This window comes from Myotis yumanensis, unplaced genomic scaffold (assembly GCF_028538775.1).
Source record: "Myotis yumanensis isolate MYYU_CA2020_CCGP unplaced genomic scaffold, mMyoYum1.0.hap1 SCAF_10, whole genome shotgun sequence".
Taxonomy (NCBI): domain Eukaryota; kingdom Metazoa; phylum Chordata; class Mammalia; order Chiroptera; family Vespertilionidae; genus Myotis; species Myotis yumanensis.
In genome coordinates, this window is record NW_027223761.1 from 55,862,891 (window position 1) to 55,883,148 (window position 20,258).

Genomic DNA, 20,258 nt, shown 5'->3' on the forward strand with positions numbered 1-20,258 from the left:
TTGTTAGTGCCCAGGTGAAGGTCTGCCTGAACCCAAAGCCCATGCCACACTTTCTCCATGAAGGAAAGAAGAGTATGAGTCATTCAAACCAGGTACTACTGATGCCCTACTCTCTGCAAGTTTCCAGACTTTAGTCTGTGTGATATGCACTGGGAAGGAGCCATAAGGTCACAGGATGGAGTCATCATGGAGATACAGGGAAAAAAGATAAAAGTTCACAAATAAAATCAGCTCTAAAGACTGTGACCCTCTGACAACACCTCCCCCGTCTGCACCATAGTCCTACTTCAGCCACTGTCCTTTAAGCACTAATGTCAAAGTCCATTCAAACCCTCTTTCTCCCCTTTTCTATAGTCTCAGGGCCTCATACCTGCAACCTTGGTATGTGCCCTGACTGGGAATTGAACCCACCACCTTTTGGTATACGAAACAATGCTCCAACTACCGAGCCACATGGGCTAGGGCTCCTCTTAAAAACGTTTATGAAACTGAATGGTCAACTCTAGCTTAACAATTTCTTTTCAGAACTAGAGTTTATCTTTTATTTATATAAAAACTCTTCTGTTCATAATTTAACTAACTCTTCATTACAGAGTTTGAAACCCTTGTTTTCCAAGACAGCATAAATTAAACTCTGCCAACATTGTTAGAAAAACATTGCTTGAGTGAAAGCATACAGGAACACAAACTATGTGTAAAAATGGATGTGTTGCTAAAACTAAAAAAAACCATTTATAATCACCTTTTTGTATTTGGAATGTCATGATACTAGCTAACTACAAGAACTCTGGCATCAACCCTTGAACCTAAGTCTGCCTCTCCCTACCAAATCCCTCATGTCTAACTCCTAAATTCCTCAGTCAGACAACAAGCCATTCTTAGCCTGAGCAACCTTACTTAGCACATGCTATATAATTTACTTCTTCCAGATATGGATTAACACCATCCTTTTTTTCATTCTACAAACTTTTAATAGCAAAGAAAGAGGCAATACATCAATTTGAAGTTCTCATCATGTAATATTGAAATACATACCATGTACCTAAATGAAATCATTTATAATTCAGCTAATAATCACTGAGCATTTTCCATGGACCAGGCACTATTCATCAGTCTTTACACTCCTTGCTTTAATATGCTATGGAGTCAACCCTTAGGTGATGATCTTATTAGTTCAGGCCTTTTCCGGCCTCTGCTTAGAGATCATGATGGTGATGTGCTCCCACCTTCTCACAACCACTGTGGCATTTCATCCTAGGTCAGGTCTTGTGTGGTCTCCTCTCCAGTCACATGCCTCCATTTCCCCCTATGACAATCATCTTATATATTTTTTCTAGACTGTCTCCTGGCTACTCTAATTTAAGTGTAGCTACAATCTTATGTCATCCCCAATTTCCAGTTCAAAAAGTCTCTGTTGGCCCAGCCAACATGACTCAGTGGTTGAGCATCAGCCTATGAGCCAGGAGGTCAGGGCACATACCCAGGTTGCAGGCTCGATCCCCAATGTGGGGCATGCAGGAGGCAGCCAATCAGTGATTCTTTCTCATCATTGACGTTCTCCCCCTTCCTTCTCTGAAATCAATAAAAATATCTTTTAAAGACTCTGTTGGCTCACACTGCCTGCTCAGAATCAGTCCAAACCAGCAAACTTGAGAGCAAACCAATCTGGCCACAACTCAACTGTCCTGGCTCATCTCCACTGGCCCCCCTTACTCGGCTGACTTCCAACTGAACTAAACCACAGGCCATTCCCTCGAGGTGCTTTGCTTAGGTTATTCTTACTCCATCTCTATCTGTAGATCTGCCCATTCAGAGTGAACATATCTCATCTGGTTTTCTTTTTATTTAAAAAAATAAATAGTTGACATTAAATATCATCTTACATTAGTTGCAGCGTAGGGGTTAGACAATTATATAATTTATGAAGTGATTCCCCTGATAATTTAAGTACCGACTTCATTTGTTTACTAGTAGCTACTAACATCTGATTCACAAAGATTTCATTTTATTCTGCTTTAAACTTTTATTTTATTTTTGAAATGTTTTTTGTTGATCTGAGAGAGAGAAAAAGGGAGAGGGAGAGATAGAAACATCAGTGATAAAAGAGAATCATTGATCGGCTGCCTCTTGCACACCCCCTATTGGAGATCAAGCCAGCAACTGGCCATGTGCCCTGACTAGGAATCGAACAGGCAACCTTTCCATGCATGGGACAAAGCTCAACCAACTGAGCCACATGAATCAGGCTCTGCTTTGAACTTTTTGATGTAATTCCGGTATATTTCCCAATTTCAGAATCTTCTGGTCAACTTAAAATTGTATTATTTGTTCATTTGTTTATTTAAGAAGAAAGGTACAGAAGGACTCAGAACTAGCCTAGCTCTGCCAAATGCTAGTTGTGTGACCTCAGAGAAGTCACCATAACCTCCCTCCCAACCTCAGTTTCTTTACCTATAATCTGTGATAAAAATAATGCCAACTTCATAAAGTTGTTGAGGATGTGCATAAAATGGGATGAGATATGTGAAAGAACTCAGCAATAATGTCGACATAAAATAGGCCCTGAAAAGAATATATAACACTTGGGAAATAATGCAACATTACATTAATATTATTAAGTTATATATAAGAATGTTTGGCCCTGGCTGGGTGGCTCAGTTGGTTGGAGCCTGGTCCTGTGGACCAAAAAGGTTGCACATTCAATTCCCTGTCAGGGGACATACCTAGGTTGCAGGTTTGATCCCCGGTCAAGGTGTGTACGGGAAGCAACTGATTGATGTTTCTCTCCTGCATTAATGTCTCTCTCTCTCTCTCTCTCTCTCTCTCTCTCTCTCTCTCCCCCTTCTCTCTCTCTCTCTCCCTTTCTCTAAAATCAATAAGCATATCCTCAGGCTCAGGATATAAAAAAAAAAGAATGTTTGGAGGGACAAACATACTTCCTTGTTGGAGTAACAGATCTCAAAGTGGGCTCTGAAGTTTCATAACAGTACTAGAGGCCGAGTGCATGAATTCATGCACAGGTGGGGTCCCTAGGCCTGGCCAGCGATTGAGGTCTATGGTGGGGGGGGGGGGGGGGGCACGGCCAGGGGAAGGGACCACAGGAAGTTGACCAGTCAGGCGGGAGGGGCTGTGGGAGGTTGGCTGTGGGAGAGCACTGGTGGGGGCAGCTCCTGTGTTGAGTGTCTGTCCCCTGGTGGTCAGTGCGTAACACAGTGACTGGTCGCCAGTAATTCCGGTCACTTAGGCTTTTATGTATATAGATAGGATAAAAAGGTATCTATAGTTAAATAATTTTATGAAATGTTAAGTTAATAATAATTCTTTATCACAAGGTTCCTCAGAGTCCTAAATGCTCACAGAATGTGGCATGCGACTGAAATTCTTGCATTAAATGGAGAAGAGGTTTAGCATTCTGGTGGGAGCACACATGGGGAACCAAAGCAACATGGAAGAACTTGGATCAGAAGGTAAAGATCCACCACAATAATGTGAATTAAAGAAAGGCAGATTCAGGCTGGGGGAAAGCAAGCAGGTCCCCTTCCCCCACCTCTCATCTCCAAGCACAGAATGAGCTTCATAAACTCTGATAACAGAACTCTTATCTCATGCTCTATCTCCCTGGGCTGGTGCTCCTCTTTGCAAAATTTGGCAACTACTGATCAGGAAGACTGGTGGTACATATGGGAGTGTCTGTGGATGGGGGGTGAGTTGGGGAATAGAGACAGTTATGAAGTGATTTTGTATTATACTTATGATTTTTTACCCTTTCCTAGGTGGTGCTAGCCCCAATTTTACCTTTCTCCAGTTTTCTGAGCCTAGCCCAAAACGAAGTTCATGTGTTTCTTTTCCTATGATTTCAGCAGAGCAGAGTGAGATCATGCTAATAACAAAGTTGGGAACATGGGGCTGACAGATGATGATAAAGTCCTGACATTATCCACCCTGATGTGCCTTCTCTGACCAGTGCCCTACCTCCCACCTGAGCTGGTCTGGGTTGTGTAACTCGCAGGTGCTTCCACAGCAATCCCTACCCTACCTGTTGTTACGCACGATTGCAAAGACTTTTAGAAATGTACCTTCTCACTACACAGTAAACTTCTTGAAAGCCGAAGTGGCACTTTTATGTACTTGGAGTGTTGCCAGCATCTTATACAGGGCCTGTCGGCATGTATGTGTTCAAGAAATTTATGAATAGCCCTAGCTGGTTTGGCTCAGTGGATAGAGCATTGGCCTGAGGACTGAAGGATCCCAGGTTCGATTCTGGTCAGGGGCATATGCCCAGGTTGTAGGCTCAATCCCCAGTGTAGGGTGTGCAGGAGGCAGCCGATCGATGATTCTCTCTCATCATTGATGTTCCTATCTCCCTCTCCCTTTCTCTCTGAAATCAATAAAAACATACTTAAAAAAAGAAATTTATGAATAAACTGTGAAAAGGAAAGAAAAGTAGCCCAATACCAATTAAAAATCACACAAAAAACACTGAGTTGTTCTATGTTCAAGTCTATAATACGGAAGTTTTTTAAATTCAAGACAACTTTAGAGAGAGAATTAATAGATGTGGGTCCTAGCCCGCATGTAGCTACAAACCAGCTTAGTCACTCTAAACAAATCAGGTCTTCTCTCTGGCATCATTTTCCTCAGCTCTGAGAGGAGGGAATTTATACCTTGCCTTTTTCCAAACAAGATTAAAGGTAACTTGAGACTATCTCCAGTCGTTGACTAATGCAGTTAAACTTGTGGGTGTCCTAAGAATAATGCTCCCTTAATGGGAAAGATTTCTCACATTGAGAGTTTAAGTATAAGACATTTATTTAGGCAATCATTTACGACTGCCAGTGCACCCTATCAACATGATTAGCCATAATCTGTTGGCTGCACAAATCAGAAACCCACTGAACTGCCTAGGTCATCTGGAGGGTAGCACCCAGGAGTGATGGAATGGCTGAATGATTCAGGCCACTCCAAGGAACTTAGGAAATAAAATCAGACTCTGAAACACCATTAGTTCAGCTTCCGTTTTGTTATCTGCCCGGCAGCTTTTTGCATATAAAGAGGGAGATAGCTGCAGCAGCCTTGAATTACATCCTCATAGCTTCGCCACCCAAGTGAAATGGCCTCCGACTCCCAAACTGGGTTGAAGAAATCCTGGGGAAGGACTCTGATGAGTCTGGCTTCAGTCACATGTTCACGCTGGAGACTAAAGCAACTCTGAATCCAGAAGACAACGTTACCAGGAGGGGCCCCACTTAGGTTATGTGGGAACTATTGGCCGTTCACTATGACTTGAGAGACAGAGTATGGACAACCTGTGGGGGGAGCTAAGAGGGAATGGCAGGTAGAGGAGCACAAAACTGGCCATGGAGGGTCATTGAAAAATCAAGAAACCCTCAGTTATGTTTACTCTCCTGCTTTATGGACCTTTGCAGTCATCTACACTAGTGAAGATGTATGTATTTACATTTCAGACAGACATAAACAATTTATGATTTTAAAAGAAATGGAAAAATATTTTTCATAAAGTGTGGCTTATAAAAGAAACATATCTAGTGACATCTGATAACTTTTACACTTGCAGAATAAGTGGGCAGTGGAGGCTCCTATATCCAATATGCAAAAAGGGGAAAGCAGAGTTGAAACACAAATGATCTGATAAAAAGTGCCTCTTCAGAAAGGCATAAAGTAGTTGCTGAATAATTTTTTTCAGGAAAAAAAAAAGAAAGAGATAAAAGAGACTTCTTGGAACTTTAGACTTCACCTTCGTTCTGATTTTCTGGTTGTTTTTACAGAAGTCCACCTAATTAAATAGGTTGAAAAAGACAATAACTTTGCCAGATGAAGGACATTTCTGCTTCAAATGTAAACTTTAAAAAAATCTCAACTTTGTCCCTGAAAACCACTTTTTTGCATCATAAACTATTATTTAGAAGACAACTCAGCTATTCTTGTTTACCAGGGGTACCCTTTACTTTCTCTTTCTGCCTCCTTCTGCTGGTATCTTGTATATGTAGCTATAGGTTTACAGCTAATAAGTCATTTAGATTGGTTGACACTTTAATTATAAAAATGACTTAAAACGGAAGGATGAAGTTCTTTTTATATACACATATTCCTAATTAAAAGGAAACAGACTAAAATGTTAATGAATCAATTGGTGATTTGATTACAGATAATTTTAATCTTCTATTTATAATTCTGGTTGTTTTCTAAGTTATTCATAAGGCATATGTACTATATTAACATTTATATTCAAAGGTAGGAAACAAGGAAAATAAAAGTGTTTAATTTTGAACCATAAATAGAATATTTCATGAACTGTAAAATAGAAATATATAAGAATAAATGGAAAATTATATAGGTTTTTTTCACAGGTAGAAAAAAAAATCTATAAGATTGAGTCTGGAGAAAAATAAGGACAGGAAGCTCAAATACAGAGATTCTAACTACCAGCATGAGTAACCCAACAAAGAAGAAAGAGAGGAGAGATCTAAGAGAATGCAGTTTGACTGCAGGAATATCTCAGGTAAGATCAGGTTTATAAGTAACACACCCAAAAGACAGAAGGAGAAGGGAGGTGATTCAAGGGTGGCCTGAACCCGTCCAAACCAAGTAAGAACACACGCACAGAGAAAATGCTACAGGCAGAAAACGATAGTATTGGGGTTTATTCGGAGCAAAAGTATTATCACAGAGGCACAAAACAGTGCTTGACAGATGGCCCCGAGAAGGCAGAGCTCACACACAAACTCACTTGCTCTTATAATAAACATTCAGGTTGAGCAATCAGGACACTACCTTTCACATCTTATCTTTAGAATAAAGTCCCTCATACTGGGTGGCTATGGGTTGGCTCCAAAGTAAAATGGGTAAATTTAATTGGTTCCAATGGTGGCTGAGGGCTACTAATTGTTTAATTACACTAAACAAGAAGATTAGTTTCTAAGGAAGTGGCACACAGCTCAAACCTCTGATGGGAACTAACCTAATTTTTATCAGAAGTTTGGATAAAGTCAAAATACCTGCACCCTCTACTGCCTCCCCTCTCCGTGGACTCATTTTCTCATTTAAATGTGGGAGTGCCCAGAGCTCAGTCCTTGATCCTCTTACCTGCAGCTGACTTTTCTCCTAAACTCCAGAAGCACAAGCAACTATTCCTGACATCTGATCATAGTTGTTTTCTAGATTTTAATGTAACAGTCATCCCCTGCTTAGCTGTGTTTTTGCTTTCTATGGTTTTCATGACCTACAATCAATTACAGTCCAAAAACATTAAATGGAAAATTCCAGAAATAAACAATTCATAAGCTTTAATTTGCGAGCTGTTCTGAGTGTTGTGATGAAATCTTGCGCTGTCCCACTCCATAGCCCAGGACATGACTCATCTCCTTGTTCAGTGTATCCACAGTATATGCCCTGCCCACCCATTAGTCACGTAGTAGTTGTCTTATCAGATGACTCATGGTTTTATGGTGCTTGTGTTTAAGCAACACTTATGGTAGCCTAACACTCATCACAATACCTTTGTCACTCCCCTCATTTCACCTCCTCCGGTAGGCATTGCATCACCTCACATCAGCACGAGAAGAGTCAGCACAGTATAAGATAATTGAGAGAAATGGACCACATTCACATAACTTTTATTAAAGTATATTATTAAGTTGTTCTATTTTATTATTGGTTATTGTTGTTAATATCTTACTATGCCTGCTTTATAATAAACTATCACAGGTATGTAGTGTAGGAAAAAAGATCGTATCTATAGGGTTCAGTATACTAGTTTCAGGTATCCAATAGGGATCTTTAAACACATCCTCTGTGGATAGGGGAAGATTGCTGTATACAAAACTGAGTGTTGGCTGTCTCTCCATTGACTCCTTCACATCTCAGGACCCCTGCTTCAGAAAACGTCAACTCTACTGCTCCAGTTACTCAGGCCAGAAACTGTGGAGCCATCCCCAAATCCTATCTTTCTCTCATTATTTTCATCCAAATTGTCAGGAAATCCTCTCTGCTGTGGTTCAAAAGTACATGTAGAGTTTGACTATGTCCCACAGTTCCTCTTTCTTAGATAGTGCAATAGAGTCTTAGCTGATCTGTTTCCAATCTTCCCCAATACTGGTATAATCCAGACTTGACACAACTGCCAGCGTGGTTATTTAAATCCAACTGTATCACATCTCTGATCAGACCCAATGTCTTCCCATCTCACTCAGGGCAAAACCTAAAGTTGTTACAATGCTCTAAAGACTCAACATGACCCCATCACTTCCCTGACCTCATCTTTATTATTCTATTAAAGCCCAGCTGTCAGTACCTGCCATAGTGCCTCCGCATATGCTACATCCTCTCCCTGGACCATTCCCTTCCCAGGAATCCATATGGCTCAATGTTGTCCCTCCTTCAAAGCTTTAATTTTAAAAATAAAACACCTTCACCTTGGAACCTTCCCTGGTCACTTGTCTAAAATTGCTTTCCTCTTTTTGAACTGTCCCTTGCATCTCATCCATATATGCCACACAAATTCTAGAATTCTTCCCTTATTTAATTTTTCTCCCTAGCACTTAGCTCATCTGACAAACTATATGTTGCATGGATTTATCATTTTATTACCTGTCTCATCCACTGCAATACAAGCTCCAAGAAGAAGGGATTTCATCTGTTTTGTCAACTGGGATAATCCCAGTGCCTGTCACATAGAGGTGAGGTGCTCAGTGATTACTGAAGAATGATGAATGAAACTATAAAATATGTAGTTCTATCATAAAATGATTTTGAAGTGCTATCCGTATATACTTGTCATGTGCTTCCATGCAATGGTGAGAGAAGACATTATAGCATGATAATTTGGGGATTAGGTATGGGTTTATATTACTATGGCAAAACTAGACCTCTTTAGACTTTGATAATTTGACTTTTCTCCTCATGTCTGCCCTTCTTTACAAAAATCTGAAACACAAAAACTTATAACCAAATGAACGAGAGAATAGTAATTCTCTTTCCAGAAGAACTCTTCTTTTTCAAAGGGACTCATCTGGGGACAGCTGCCATAATAAGCCCCACGAGGTAGCATAAACATTTGGGAAACACAAGGTTTCAGAAACATATTAGATGGACAATAGTGGGCACCCATTGCTGACACTCTCTCTTTATTTTGGGAACCCTGAAAAACATGGAAGCTAAAAGACTTTCCCTGTGGATCTCAAACAATTGTTCCTGCACTAGAAAATTCAGTGACCAAGAGTTAGACAAATTCTCATCAGAGAACTTCTTTCCTCTGGAGCAATTTTTGATAGGCAAAATTATTCTCAAAAGAGGACTTTGTTACATTTAGTTCAAGGAAATGGATAGACAACTCTTGATTTTTCTGTCATTGACTTTTTCTAAGGTTTTCCGAGGACAATCTAATCACTTTAGAATATCCCTGGGCATGTCAGGCTAATCTCATTTTCAAACAGTGCACCTTGCCCTGGCCAGTGTGGCTCAGTTTGCTGGGCATCATCCCTGTGCACTGAGAGGTCCTTGACTCAATTCCTGGTCACAGTACATGCCCAGGTTGTGAACTTGATCCCCAAAAGGGGGTATGCAGGAGGCAGCCGAATGATGTTTCATATATATATATATATATAATTGATTTTTCACAGAGAGGAAGGGAGAGGGATAGAGAGTTAGAAATATCGATGAGAGAGAAACATCGATCAGCTGCCTCCTGCACACTCCCTACTGGGGATGTGCCCGCAACCGAGGTACATGCCCTTGGCTGGAATCGAACCTGGGACCCTTCAGTCCGCAGGCCAACGCTCTACCCACTGAGCCAAACCGGTTAGGGCAATGTTTCTCTTTTATTGATCTCTCTCTCCCTCTCTTGTTCTAAAATAAAATAAAAATTATAAACAATAATTTTTATTAGGTCAGGGAAGAGGCCGCTCAAGAGCTGTTGCTGCTGCTTCTCACTCATGTCTAATGAGATATTGATTTCCCCCCAATCCCTGCAAGCTCCCCCAAGGAATCACTACTTCACTAGTCAGCAGAGTAGACAGAGATGGAACAGAAGGCCTTGGGAGAGCAAGGCTGTCACCCACAAATCTAAGGGTGCTTCGAAGATGGCAAACAAGACACATTAAAGTAGGTAACAGACCACAAAGCCAGGGACAAACAAAATCAATACTGAAAAATATGAAGTACACGGGGAGGGAGAAGTCAAGCATGTCTTAGTAACAAACTCCCTCCTGAAACAAGGAAGAAACCCTTCTCAAAAGGTTCTGACAGTGGCCCTAACTCATGAACCTCGCCTGTTTGTTTTTCTTTTAAAAGTAGAAGCTGAGCTCTGGCCAAGTGGCTTGGCTGGTTGGAGCATTGTTCTGTATATAAAAAGGGTGCTAGTTCATTCCCAGTCAGGGCATATAACTAGGTTATGGGTTCAATCCCCAGTCGGGGCGCATACAGGACAACAACAGATCAATCTCTCTCTCTCCCTCTCTCTCTCTCTCCCTCTCTCTCTCTCTCTCTCTCTCTCTCTCTTTTCAATAAAAAGAAACAAATGTCCTCGTGAGAGGATTTAAAAAATAATAATGAAATAAAATACAAATAGAAGCTGACAGAAAGCACCAGGTAGATCCAGAATCAATCAGACCTGAATTTAAAATCCTAGTTCTGACACTTACTAGTTGTGACTCTGAGTAAGTTACTTATATCCCACTATTCTTTGGATTCCACATTATAAAATGAGGATAAAATAATTCTACTTTTAAAAGAAGCCATAATAAAATATATAATAACTAAGATTGAGTCAGAAACTAAATATTTCAAATAGAACCTCAAGAATAAAAATAATGAAAAAAAATGTGCATCAGAATTCAAGAGATTTCAACACATTTTTTGAAATCTGAAAGCAATGGAGAATAGTAGTGGATTTACTAGCCTGTACATAGCATGTTCTAAAGGTATGTAAAGGGAGATATGGACAATAAGAGAGCTCAGTAATTCCCACAGAACCCAAGACTCATGTACTGAGAGTGGCTGAAGTCAGGGGGACTGCTTCAAGTTCAGAATAAGGAATGTCAGCCGGACACTTCCCCCGCTTCTTCTCGTAGAATACCAGCACTAGCCATCTACACCCCTAGGTAAACACTAGTTTATCCTCTGAGTAAACCAAAGAAAAGAAACTTGAAACTCAAGAGACACCAAAATTTTTCCTATGAAGGTGCTATAGGACTAAAAAATGTGTCAACTAAAAGCCTGCCAATATGGCAGCTGGACTACCAATTCCTCCTCCCAGAACCCTGGCATCTTCACCCCTACCAGAAGAGAAGACTTTTTTAGGGAAAAAAAAAGACTTCCAATAGCTGACATTTGGGAGTCCTCAGTGACTACCCACCTAAAATAAAATCCACTAATCAACAACCAACACAGCCCCTAACCAAAAAGCCTACTATACACACTGAGCTTAGTATCTGCTTTTGATGGTCTAGTTCCTAAAAATGAACATCAGATATATAAGAGGAACAGTCTACATAAAATAATTATGTTCTTAACTAAGAATAGATGCTATAAAAAAGAATAATGTGAACAGGAAAGCTCTTCAAAATTAAAACTATGATTGCCAAAATTAAATAATTATAACAAAAGATTGGAAAGTTACTCAAAAAAATGTAGAAAATGAAATAAAAATTACAAAGTGATGAATATATGACGGGGAGGGAAGCATAGTAGGTGCACAGACTTAATTCAGGAGGTTACACCAAACTAGGAGTTCCATAAAGAAAGAACCATACATAAATGAATAAAGGGGAGAAAAGGAATAATATTTCTTAGAACATAAGCTGAAAGAGCTCACAGAGGGCAAAGCACCATTAATGAACAAAAGTTCACAATGGCAGAGCATTGTGGAACTTCAGGTCACCAGGTGTCAAGAGATGATCCAACATTACAAAGCTGCCATGCTCTCAGGTAGAGGTAACAGCTTCTCCTTCAAGTGCTCTCGCAGTTCTCATAGAGGCCAGCACTTTTTATGGAACTTCATACTATAATTACTCAGTTATGTCAGTTTTCTTCCTGGAGACTGGGGCTTAACAAAGTGGCTAACTGAATAACAGTTGTTATTCAAGGAATACTTCATGAATGAAGTGAATGAATGAATGAATGAATGAACGAACGAACAAATTAACGAAGTGTAGCACAATGCATCTTAACCAATGTGCTTATGAAAATCACTAAAAAACTGTTTTCCAAAAACATACATTCTCTGCCCCTCTAGATGTCTCTAAGAGTAGGGCTGAGGAGTCTAAAATACTAACAAGCTTCCCAGGTGCTGCTGATACACAACTCTGTTCAAGCATCAGTCATTGGACCGAGCTCTGGACTAGCTCTGAAGTCTAGGCCTGGTTTCTCCAATACAAGTCAGTAAAAGGCCTCTTTGGGACTCCAGTTCATTATTAGTAAAAAAGGTAAATATGCTAGCCATTGTGTGTGGCTCAAATAACAGTAGCTGAAACAAATAAGAGATACATGTAAAACAAGATTATGAGAATTTCAATGAGGAGAAAACTGCTAAATTCTGGTTCTGGGGTCTGAGGAGGAATAAATGAGATGTTAAGATCCACAGGCTAATGGTAGAGCCTTGCAGGGTGCTATACACCATTACCAAGGAAAGAATTCAGGAGTTCCCAGTCTAGGGCCCAAGGAAATAAGGGGGACTGTTCCCTCATCTTCATTTTTCTTCTCTACTTCCCCCTGCATGCTGTGCAGCACTAAAATATCCCTGCTGTGCAAAGTGTCTAGAGAGGTTTCTGGATGAGAGGAGTTACATAATGTGGAGTCCTCTTGGGAAACACAGCAGTGAATTAATTTTGCCGCTTCTACACAGTTCTCTGAGGGTGAAAATGCTCCCTCAAACGGTAGGGAAAAGAATAATACAGTGAAAGAATCTTCTGAAAGAATCCTTGAGAAGCAATGAAACAAACAATTCTGTTCCATCCAATAAACATTGACTAAGATCACCCTCCCTGTGTAAGCCATCGTACTCGTAGAAGACAAGGAGGATGCTGTGCACAGTGCCAGGGTCAGGCTCCAAAAGAAAGAAGTGTCATGTAACGTGGTAAGATACAGGAGAGAATGCCCACCCAACAGTCAGTGACAGATGATGCTTGAGCCAAGTCATAAAGGAAGAGTCAGAGGCAGGTGAATAACTGAAGGAAGCATGTCCCAGGCAGGGAGGAGGCCAAGATGAGAACAGGGTAGAGTCACTGGAGGATAAATGGAAGGACAAAGTAGCCAGAGACAGGCCTGGAAGGCAGAGGACAGCCTCACTACAGGAATTTCTATCGTCCGGAACAAGGAGCTTGTGAAGGATGAGTAACTGTGTATAAGGGTGCACGCGTGGATGTCTGGGTGGATGTGACATCTCCAAACTATATTATCTGATTTGCAGCAAAGCTGATGAGGTTCGTTTCAGACATGATGGGTTTGAAGAGTTGTCTGAGTGATATCCAGGTAGAGATCCAGGAAATATGGAGTCCGAAGTTTGAGAAAGTAGTCATGGCTAGAGACAGAGATCCAGGAGGAAGGCTGGAATCTGGTTGTAATCATTCTTCACTAGTCAACCATGTCTGAGACCAGGAGACATGATTGACTAGTGAAGACCAGGAGCCATCTGAGTCACGGTTGGCACCCAGCTGCACCCAGGCCATGTTTTCGTTCCCAAAGGATACAGGACTCTACCTGCTTTTTCCTTCTTCCATCACCTACACTTTCCACAGAGCTCACCTCTGCCCTAGATGAAGCTTAAGGTAGAACAGAGCCCCAGGAGCATCCTCCCTCCTTGAAATTTGTAGAGACAGGCACATAGGTATTTTTCCTTAAAAGATTTTTACAGAAATAAATATAATGGGGAGCTAGAAGAGAGTGGCACGCAACACCTTCCCTCCTGCATACCTAGCTATGGTTATATTCTCTGAGGGTCCATTTCTATTTCCCTACAATGTCTTAGTTGTAGCTGGATTTCAGATTATCCAGTAAATTGTACACATAGATCTAGACAACCTCTGGAGAACTAATTAACGAAAGATAAAAATTCAAATGTTGTTATTAAGGCTTACTGATGCCTAGGCAAATGGGGTAGCTTGAGTTTGAGCCTCTTGTACTTAAGCTACTCTCAACTTCAAGAAAGTATTGCATTTTTTCATGTAGGGCATTAAGGGTCTGTCAGAGTGATGATTCAAATGGTTGTACTACTGCCTAGTACATGATCATGACTATTAAACATTTCCTTTAAACGCTGCCTCCTAACTTTGCTGGGCCCTTTATTTTATGACCCTAAGTTCAACCAGCTCTCATCAGATCAGCTAAAAATGCAGGGTTAAATGTGCTGTGACCAATTAAATCAGTGGAAGCACAGCATACAACCTCATCTAAATTCTTTGGAGATGGGTAGCTAAAACCTGGAATATCTACTTCCCATTGGGAGTTTTAACAATAAGACGTTTTAAGAATAAGAAGGGGCACCTAATAGCATGCTCTGAACTCAGCAAGGGCTCAATATACATGGTTCAGAGCACAGACCTAGACAGTCAGTCATTCGGTGCAAATTGTGTCGAATCAATGAATCCATCGGCGACTGTCAAGAATTTTTCATGGGTTGGCATTTGAAAAATGGGAATAATCAGAGATCATCTACTACCCAACTTGAAGATAATGAAGATTTTTTAAAAATAATGTTCTATCCTCAACCCATTAAAAATTAATTAGAATAACTATCTACCCATACCCAAGTGTAATTATCTATGCATTTCCAGTTGGTATAAATACATTATGTTTCTAAGTGCACATTTTCTGAAAGCCTATAAAAAGAAATGATGTGTGATACTTCTCTTCAAGCAGCTTTCAGAAAACTAGCCACTTCTTAATGGTTGCATTTTTCAGCTTGCAGAGCAATTTAAAAATAATGATAATAATAATAAAAGCTCACTAAACTCAATAAAACACAGAAAATTTTCCCTCCACACAAAAATCCCAGGCCAGCATGCCCTAAATGTGTTCCACTGTTTTGTTAAGTGTCCTACGTGGCCAAAAACATTTAGGAACTGCTCCATGGTGTAGTCCTCTTTTGGAAGAAACAGTAAAAAAGCCATTATGTGTATGACACACCATCATTTTCAAAATCCACACTGACATAGGACATATCCTGACTTTAAAAATGTTAACATATGAAGGAGCAAAAAGTATATGTTAGAATCAAAGAAATAGCCTGGCCGGTGTGGCTCAGTAGTTTAACATCAACCCAGGAAACAAGGGGTCATCGGTTCAATTCTGGGTCAGGACACATGCCCGAATTGCAGGCTCAATCCCCAGTAGAGGGTGTGCAGGAGGCAGCTGTTCCATGATATTTCTTTCTCACCAATGTTTCTGTCTCTCTATCCCTCTCCCTCTCTTTCTAAAAGTCAATAAAAACATATTTTTAAAAAAGAATCAAAGAAATAGGTAGTAACATAATATAGCTTTAGGGAAGTCACCTAAGTCTCAACTCTTTTTTTTTCTTTAAAATAGTAATGATAATAATGTCTACTTTATAGGATTCTGCTAAGGATTGAATGAGTTCATGCCCATTAAAATCCTTGCACAAAGCTAACACATAGCAAGCAGGAAGAAACAGAGGCACTGTTATCACTGTAGACATAGGTTCTCAACCTGTGGGTCGCGACCCCTTTGGCGGTCAAACGACCCTTTCACAGGGGTCGCCTAAGACCATCCTGCATATCAGATATTTACATTACGATTCATAACAGTAGCAACATTACAGTTATGAAGTAGCAACGAAAATAATTTTATGGTTGGGTCACAACATGAGGAACTGTATTTAAAGGGCCAGAAGGTTGAGAATCACTGACTAAAGAAGTCTTAAGAAGTCCTGCAGCAAGGGAAGCATGTGTCTAAGTTGGTTTGCTCAAATGTATTTGACCATGTATAAGAATCCAGTTTCTCAGTTGTAAGATACAGAAGCTGAGGATGAAAATAGTTTATTCAAGGACGTTGGGGAGCTTGCAGAATTATTCGGTCATGTAGAGAAATAGGCTCAACCTGAAGCTTCCAGAACCTCAAACCCCACATGGAACGGGCCTGATGAGGACACGGCTGCAGCCACCACTGAGCATGACTAGGTCCTGTTACCTGCGAATGTCCCAGAAGCTCACCTGAATACGACTGTCCTTGGGGCCAGCGGTGATCCTGTATCTGTGTCAAGCACAAGACCCTGAAAACTCTGCTTGTCTACCCAGGTCGGGGGCCTGCTCTGCCACCACCCTGCCCAGAAAACACGGATTCTGCATTGCCCCTTCTCTAGTTGCTCACTTCTGAATCAGTATGATTGGTGGAATCTAGGCCACGTGCCCGTGCCCTCGCTGCAAAGAAAGCCCAGGAAGAAAGTTTTATGGGTTCTTCCTGGGGAGGCGAGCCTCCCATGGCTACATGTTCCCCCAAAGACAGCAAATGTGTTTCATAGTTGCTGGAAAGCCTAACGCATGCAAGATTCCCACTACACTGTGAAACGCCTACGCTTCCCCCTGGAAAACTAACTTCCTGTAGAGAACAGTATTGGATGTACGTATTCCTTCTCTCTGCAGGACACACATCGACATTCTCCTTTTTAGCATCAGGGAAGACTCAAATTGGGTGGAGTTTAATGTAATAAAGCTTCTTCCTAGGGCACCCATTGATCATTGCACATTCTGAGGAGAGGGTGGGCCTTACAATTCAGACTAAATAGGACAGAAACAGCCTAGGAAATCTGCTAGGAGGAGGGCTGATGAGGAGGGCCCAGGAGAAAGGACTCTGAAGTTCTTTCTGTGAATTTGGTTCCTGTCCCCATTAGTGAACAGATAGAATTTGTTGTCCCATCTATACTGGTGTTTTCCTGGTGTCCTGTTTCTGAACACACCATATACGAATCGCTACACCCTAAGAGCAGGATGGAGCAACTTGGAAAAGGCTGAGATATAGAAATAGACCTTGTGCCAAGTGCAACTGCTGTGAGCCACACACAGATGCTGACACCCAGACCAGTAGATGGGGTGTGGGAACAGATAGATCATAGGGATGTTGAGTATATGTGTCTGTGTGTGTGACTAGACATAACACATCCAGGGGCCCCATATGTCATTTCTTGCTCACAGTAACTCTAGAAGGCAGGTGCCCATGATCAAAGAGTGAATCTAAAAGGAGCACTGGGCACCGAGAATGCGGCAGGTAAATGGGTCAGCAGAGGGCAGAGCCCCGTCACCACTGAGATGGGCCCAGAAGACAGGAATGACAACTTTGGGGCTGCACTAACAAAGGCAGGCCAAGGCTCTCATTCTAAAGAGACAAATCTACCAAAGCATATTGTAAGGACGGGGATTGGGCACGGGAATGCGTAACATAGTCATTAGTGGAGCTCCTGATCTACATGGTGACCATGTAAATTTTTAAAAAATCCTCACTTGAGGATGTTTTTATTGATTGATTGACTGAGAGAGAGAGAGAGAGAGAGAGAGGGAGAGAGAGAGAGAGAGAAACTTCAGTTGGTTGCCTCCTGCATGCACCGACTGGGAATTGAATCTGCAACCCAGGTATGTGCCCTGACCCGGAATCAAATCCATAACCTTTTGGTTTATAGGACAATGCTCCAACCAACTGAGCCACCCAGCCATGGCTGATCATGGAAATTTTAATTACAAACCAGGAATGGGAATCTTATTAATAATTATGCTAGGACAATAGGCATAAACCAAGAATGTTCCAGGAAAATGGAACATAGGATCCCCCCAATTAAACATCACCTAGCCCTAGCGAATCCACAGGTAGAATTCAAGTAAACATGACCAATAAAGAGAAAGAAAGTGGTGGAAAAAACAAACAAAAAAAACCCAAAAAACCTGACTTAGGAGAGACTGTATTTCTACTCTTTCCTTTGGTTTTAATATTCTAAGAGATGACATGAAAAAAAATCAGAGATGCTAGCATATATTTAATTTTCATTTCTTCTCTCTTAACTCATAGCCAGAAGCTAAGGATGACTGTTCCAGTAACAGCAAGGGGCATGCAAACTCATAAAAAGTTACTCCGCAAGACAAAGAACCAAGAGGGTCAGTTTGCCTGGTCAGTGGCAAGATGGGGGCTGGTCTCAACGACAAACTCCGCTAACTCCCTGCTAGTTCCAGCTCAGAGACGGCCACGCTGAGGGTGATACCCACAGGATTTCTGCCTTCGGTGCATTAGAAGTTTCAGAGACAGGAGAAAGGAAATCAGATGTTTATCACCAGACTGATTGTGACGTCACTCCAGAGGATGTTCCGTGTTAGCAGATTCACTTTCTAAGAGAAAGGTCTCTAAGGGGAATGTTCCTGATCCCCAATGTAGTCAAAGAAAGAATTGGCAGCATCTCCAAAGGCTGCCATCTTAGCTTCCGGCTGCCAGTGTGATCAGGCCCTCAGTAATACCGTCCTCAGAAAGCAGGCAGGGCTTTATCAGATGCTTTAGAAGAGACTTTTGAACAGTCTGACACGCCAGCAGGCCGATGCTGCAGCATTTATTATTCCTGAGCTCCCAGGGGTTGACTTTGAAGACCAACCTGGCCATTTTCACTAGTAAGATATTCAGAACCGCGATTTCAATAGCCGTATGTTTGGGGAGAACAGGAATGTTGAACCTTGGTTCTACCTTCTACAGTGAGGCCTTGCACCCTCTTGGTTGTATTAACAGTTGAGTGCCCTTTAGGCTTGTGAAACTCCCTCCACCCTCTCTCTGTTGAAAGCTTCTCATCAAAGTTTACATTTGCAGGGATTTAGAGGATTATATAAATCAGTGTGGAGGGTCAGCCGGGCCTTAAGTTAATGAACATCATGCCCCTAAGCAGAGTTCAGGACGGCCATGGTGGAGCAGGCACGTCAGGCTGGGCAAAAAGACGTCCAGAAGGGCCTTTGTCTCACAAGCAGTTTCAACCCTCCCCACAAATTCACAGGCTTCTTCCTTTCTTTTCTTTTTTCTCCTGCTAGCGCTTATTCACTACCCAACACCCCATACATTTTACTTATATTTGGTTATTGCTATTGCTGTACATGAAGTCAGGGTTCTGTCTGTTTTGTAAATACCTCTGTTCCTAGTGCCTGCTGCATAACAAGTGCTCAATGACATTTGTTGAATGAATAAATGGTGGAAAATCCCGCTCTCCCCCGCCCCCCCCAGATAAGTCATTCATTGAGTTTTCCCTTCGATATAAAGTATCCAACTGAGAAGAGTCCTCCAAATCCTACTTCTGGGCTGACAGGGACTCTATTGAAAGAAAGGAGTTTGGAGGCAGGGGAGGAAACTGAGGGTGGGGCTAAGAGACAGGAAAATTTTTTAAAAGGCCAGACTAACATCCAAAAATCAGACTATAAAAATGTAATATTTCTTAAATTTCTGCAATGTATCACACTTGTGAGTTTTGCTCTATGTGTCTCTCCTTACAACAATAAATTCTTAAAACAAGCAAACCAAAAAAGGTTCAGTGACAACCCGTAAGTAGAAAATGATAGATGCTGTGACTTAAATAAAAGGAAGCATCTTAAGAAATCGATGGAACAAGGAGTTTTAACAGGAAAGAAAGGGGGGAAAGGGGAAAAGTGCACTGAGACTCCAAGAAGGAACTGAGAAGTAACCACTTGTAAACATAAGGCCAGCTTAGAGACGGCACAGAGAGAAGGTAGGAATTGAGACTCCCCATGAAATGGTGGCAACAAAACTAATCCCAACCAGGACAGAAAGTGTCCCCAACACCCTCTTCTCCATCATCTCCCAATCCAAGCAGTTGCTTAATCCTGCTGGTGTTTCCACTTCAGTGATATTTTCAAATCAGGTTTTCCTTTCAATCCCTAATGCCATTAGCTTAGTTCAAAGGCTTGTCATTTTCCCGTAGGAATGCAATAATGACCAAGTCACTCTGTCTCCAGGATGACCTCCCTGGAATCTATCTTTCCCTAGTGCCCAGCGTAAAGTCTGTCAGAAGCTGCCCCTGAGCATCAAGTTATATTTTCAGACCATTCTCCAGTGATGTGCACAAAGGTTCACTATGAGGCCTAAGTGTGAATTCCATAGTTAGAAACTGTACAGAGACAATGCCTGTCTTATTGACAGCTGAACCTCTAACAACTAGCTCAGTGCTGATGCTCCACAAGTATTTAATACCTGTTCCACAATCAATAAAAGTGGAAAATCATGACATAAAAGTGTGGAATGCAATCCTAATAATGTAA

The 20,258-nt window shown here is 41.3% G+C and overlaps 1 protein-coding gene across 2 annotated transcripts in view; it reads right to left on the bottom strand.

Annotated features, from left to right (window-relative positions):
* RAB38 (RAB38, member RAS oncogene family) overlaps positions 1-20,258 on the bottom strand; it is a 53,732-nt gene that overhangs the window by 6,306 nt on the left and 27,168 nt on the right. The gene's annotated exons all lie outside the window — the stretch shown is intronic.